This window comes from Adelges cooleyi, unplaced genomic scaffold, assembly GCF_023614345.1.
Source record: "Adelges cooleyi isolate 19-005CV unplaced genomic scaffold, UGA_ACOO_1.1 ACOO_flye_CR_arks_rails_tigmint_CR_PRNA_9, whole genome shotgun sequence".
Lineage (NCBI taxonomy): Eukaryota > Metazoa > Arthropoda > Insecta > Hemiptera > Adelgidae > Adelges > Adelges cooleyi.
In genome coordinates, this window is record NW_026096579.1 from 4568868 (window position 1) to 4574867 (window position 6000).

Consider the following 6000-nt stretch of genomic DNA (forward strand, 5'->3'; position numbering starts at 1 on the left):
ACCGTGCACGAAAACTTGCCTACGTTCGACGAACCCATGATTAAGCAAATCGAAGTACAATGTGATGAGCTGTTCTCCTAGTATTTCAGTCGAAGGTGTGCCGTTGGTTTTTATTAAAAATAATTGTGAAAAAATACACAAATAAAATTAAGTATTAAGCGCGCTAATGTATACCTACATATCTCACAGTTGAAATAAATGGTCAAATAGAATACATTTTACAAGACCGTGGAAAATGACGATCTATCAACTAATTAAAAGTTTAATAAAAAAAACATATCAAGTTGCTGGCTAATATTTTAATATCTGGCTTAAAACAATTCGTAGAGAATTTGGGCCCTTAAACTATTTTGAATTTACCATTTAGTTCTAATTAGAACGTTAAACGTACAACATATCTGTTATCTCTTATCAGATAACAGCGTGACAAGTTTTCGTAACAAGTTTTTCGGTTATGTTCATACATGATAATGTCAAAAATAACTATGATAATAATTCTATTATTATTTATTTGTCCTCGTCGGTTATTTTCCACCAAAGCCTCATATCCAGGCCCAACGTCACCCTCATAAGAAGATCATAAGGATAAATTTTCGGTGTCGGTGTCGGTGTTGATTTTTCCGGTTGTGTTCCAAATTTACTTTAACATAACTCTAATCTCTTATCTCTTATCTTATCAGATAACAGCGTAACGCTTTTTTCATGACAAGTTTTTCGTTATTAACACTTTTTTCGTTTATGTGCCAGAGCTAATATTCGGAAAATATTAATATTTTTGTTCATTTTTTATATAATACGTTTTGTCAGTTACTCAATATGTATACAATTTAGTGTTGGGCCATTACCCCAGAGTGCGATGCACAAGTCACCAATATTCATTTATGTTATATTATTAATGATAGTACTCATATTTTTTTTACTTTTTTTCAACAATTTTTTCACTTATTTTAAATAATGAGAACTTCATCTAAGTTCGCTCAATGGCTTTTTTTAAATTATTAACCCAACATTTACCATATATATTTGAATTCTGACGTTTTTTTACTTATTAAAGTGCTTGTATTTAAGGTAAAATTCAAGTTTTCTAAGAACAACTGACGAGAGAACCTGGTTAAAGTTCTTCTATTTCCAATTGTATCAATATTTTTTTTCTATGACCATTTCGCTTTGACTTGCACGCTTTTCCATAATCACCTTTTTACTATCATTTTCAAAGGGTCTGACGCCCTCTTAAGCTTGAAGCTAAACCGGTATTACGGTCATTGTTTAATTAAAATATTTTAATTATTTGCATTAATTAAATATAGTAATTATATTTACATATTGTTATTCGCCTCCGATTACGGATATAAAAATAATAATATCATGTTTCTATAAAAAAATTATAAAACGCATCTTATCCATGGCGTGTAGCGTACAGTAGGTTCGGTCAACGAACAATTCAAGAGTTTCAGTGTTTGTACTATACCGCCAACATAACAACCGATCGCTATATTATTATTATTATTATTATTATTATAGTCGAGTGCAATAAAACCCGAGAACATCTATAACGGTTTTTTATTTCACCGGACGACGAGCAGCGGATTTTTTAATTGCACGCACCGACGCCGGCCAAGTACGTCATACACACACCGATTGATGACGGTGACGGTCCATCAGCGGCCGAAGAAACAATATTAGCCATCCGCAGTATAGCATAGTGTACATAAAAAAAAATCTTATAGCTATACACATCCTTCGTGTTAAATAATTGTTTTTTTCTTTTTAATTTTTCCATCACTCGATGTTTCATAACGGATAGTGTCCAGGGAATAATGCTCAATCAGCTACAAGTGGCATTCAACCCGCAATAGCCACACCACGCACACGTTTTTTGTTTTTGTTTTAAAAACATATTTTTGAAATTTTTGTTTCGTTTCAATTACTCTTGTCTCACGATAGTATCTTGTATAGTTACGCGCAGTAACATTAAGTTCTTAAACACAATCGACCGAGACAATGCCTTGTAAACGCTCGGTAGCTTATAATTTTTAATAATTAAAACGGATGATCTTGCATTTATGTACGACATAAACTTCGTCAAGCTCGCTTCTTGTAATACTCGAGTTATATACCCAAATGTGTATAGAAAAAAATAAGCATAATTATAAAATCCAGTCGGTGTTAAGCCACAAAAGTTAGTTCATACTAGACATAATAAAAATGAATGCATTGTCCGCAAGAGTGGCTGATCCGGATACAAATCTAAATACCACCGAAATCCTTATTTAAGCCATGTAACATTTTATAATATATTAAACAAATTTTTATCCAAAAGTCTGTGATCTAGAGTTTTCTTGCAAAATCATCTTTTTAGTATTTATGGAAAATTTTATGAAAGATTTTTTAATAAACATTGAATTTAAAGACTTTTTTTGTTAATTGTGGGTTTATCTATAACGATTTACAGGTTGTAACAGTTTTTTAACTTCAATGCGAGCTATTAAGGTATTTGACAATGGTGTATATTATATTAAAGTGGTTTTGTCAAAGTATTATAGGTTTACATACAATCAGGAATTACGGTATTAATAATTAGGCGCAAAAATAATTAAAGCACAAACTAGCTTTGTATAGTATACCTAATTGTAAACTGTTTAAACATCTATTTTTTAAGTATCATTAAAAGTTATGTAAACAACCAATAATTGGCTCACTGGGAATTAACAATGTATTATATTATATCTGGGGCAATCAAAGCACATGAGCTTATTGTATGATATGCAAAAGTTATTTTAATTAAATGATCACTACTCATCAGCTATATAGGTACTACAATAGGAAACGTGCCTTTTCATCGTCATAATAACTATAATTGTTAAACGTAGATAGCATATTTATAATATTAAAACCATTACTTTCTTTGTAGAGTGCTACTGAATTGTATTTTACCACACATTAGTTAGCGATAATAAGCCCTTCAAAATGTGATTTAGATGCAAGTACACAACTACTTGTACTGTATATAAATGAATATTTATACTCCTTTCTATTTGTATTTATTTAATAAAATATACCGTTTTACCTATGTAATTGTTATGGTAAATCAATATTACATTTAGCGCAAGTTATGTGGAGAGAGACTCTCTTCTTTAAGAGAAGTAAAGAAAATAATCGAAGATGATTATTTTTCAAAAAAAAAATTTGAAAAATGGATAGGTTCAGAGGTAATTTTAATCCGTTCTGTTGAATCCAGAATCCGATTTTAAAGTACTCTACAACGGTCATTGATTGAGTTATAGTTGTATGAATTGATCTATTAAAGAGTTGCTAAAACTTAAATTGTTAAATTAACTTAAGCTTTTAAACCAAGCAACTATTTTCCACTTAAAAGAAAACGCTCCTTAAGAATGCATAATTTTTTTAATTAATTGAAGTTGAAATAACTAAAATTGTGGTAGAGGAACTCCATTTTCTTTTTAGACAACAGTAGCCGTCAGTTAAGTACCCTTGAATCACTTCCCAAATTCAACATTAGAATCTCAGTTCTCCATTTTTTCTCAGTTTTCGTAAAACCCATTTACATCTTGACCACCTTGTTATATGGCTTTATGGAACTATAATGAAATTTTTCGACCATTTATTTATGTACAATATCTAATTTGTCAAAAAGGAAAATCAGTAGTATGTTGTAGTTGCCAGTTGATATAATAAACGTTAAGAAATCTATGTAAAATAATGTACTGTAAAATGAATTTATTTCAATATTAAAACTAAGTGAACAGTATAATTTTTTCACTTTTCTTCTTGCAAGCGCCGAACAGTAGTTGCTTGCTAATACTACGATTATCTATTTCGAAGCGTTCCGAATTCAAATTGGCTATGTGATATTTCTATTAAAAATATTTCATACATGTTAATTTCACTTGTAATATTTTCCATACTACAATAGTATGTGAACGAATTGTCCTGGATTTTGTGGTGTGCAAATAGTTATGCTCTACACATCAACGGGGACATTAAAACGTGCCACTTTTTTTTGTTTTGCGGTAGTCGCGGCGGAAACATTAGCACACAGCCAGGTTTGGGTCATCGGTAATTTAATTTTTTTTCGGTTTTTATTTTTTATGTCTGTTTCCACTAACAATCGTCCGTTGTCGTCAAGGGGCATTTTCCGACAAATATATTATCATTGTTCGGGGCACCTCTCTACAGACGTCGCGAGTACAGTACATTTGAAAACAATGCACCTGTATCTAGTCTACATCCGTGTACTCGGCCAAATACGGTATAACATTGATTTATACACACTATTAGTGCGTTTCCGTGACTCTTGGCACCCGTTTATAATTCCGGACTCTCTAAAATCAAAAATGCATACATATAAAACCATTAAAATAAAATAAAAAATGAAATCATAAGCGACCTAAAAAAGCCACAGATAATAAATACACGGATAGGTCGCGTTCTTATAATCTATAAGCTGTATATTGGGTCGAGGTTTTTTTTTTAAGAAGAGAGAAAGACTGTTTTTTCCCACAACAATACCTATATTATATTTTTGCACATATTGTTGTGTTGAAAATGCTCTGAGTAACCTTGAAAACGGTTATGATAAGCTCTTATAATGTGGCTTATCCTTGCATTTATTTACATAATATATTAAAAGTTATTTGCGTATCCTATACCTTCTTTGTTTTTTTTTTGCTTACAACCGGTTTTAAGGACCATTCAAAGCAGAAACGTGTAATATACATTCAACATAAATAATAATATATTTTAATGGCAATAGGTTGACTGTCCGGCATGCGGATTGGCGAGTGTGTGCACTTTGTTAGAGGAACTTTGAAATAGCCAAGATACTACATGTATATTGAACTGCGACCCTTATATACCGTGATATGTTGTGCAGTCACGTTATATCGTGCAGAAGTTTATGAGAAAAAAAATCACGATGGAAAACTGCACACCCTTTACACGTTTTAAAGCTCTATAAGACAATAATTTAGATAACGATCGTTATTGGAAATATAAATATATAGATATATAGATACAGGTATATGTCTATAGGTATGTTGTTAAATGTCTTTACCTGATTAAAATTGGCTGTAGCTTCTAAGTAATGAACAACGATAGTCTGCATATATTATTTGTCTTAAATGACATCAAGTTACCAATTATCTAGTATATGTATTTAAAAGATGAAAAATAAAAATAAAATACATTCGTACAAAAAAAGAATTAACAAATGCTTTAAGTTAAAAAAAAAAATATTTTTCCAATAAAAATGTAGTATGAAAATGATACCTTAATAATTACCCACTCATTTCTAGATTTATCTTGGTATAAACGTAGGTAAAATTATTTTTCTATTTAAGTAGTTATTAAAATAGAACATATTCGTCACACTTATAGTATCGCATTGCTACTCATCTCGTTAACACATAAAAATACCTATTATTTTCATCCTAAATAAGTTTGTTGCAAAGAACGAACTTTAGAAAGTTATGTTTTAATTTCAAAATCATTTAATACAGAGTTGGGCCAATTTCCATTTGACTAATTTTTTATACCTATTTTATTTGACAAAAGTTGTATTGAATATTTTGGCCTGTGAATGATTTTGAATAATTGGTGTTTGAAATCATTGAAACAGTTTTATAATAATTGAATAATACTTTAGATACAATTTGATTTGAATAAAATACTCAACTTTGACTGTATGTCAACAGGCATTCGGCTGTTACCCAGCCAATAATTTTCAAATTTATTCAACTCAACACAACTTAAGAAAATTTATGTTTCCTTTTGGCCATAAATCCATGCTGAGTTTTGGTATCCTTCGACAGCACTAAAGAGGCTGCATGGATGATAAGTGGAGGCGAATACGGATAGCATGATCGACACGTCTAAGTTTTAAGTTAAAATACGAATTAATAGTTAATATTAAGTAAAATTTTGTTTAATTTGTATCTTCTTCAATGTTTTACCGCTGCAGCGCTGTTTTCCCTATTAACT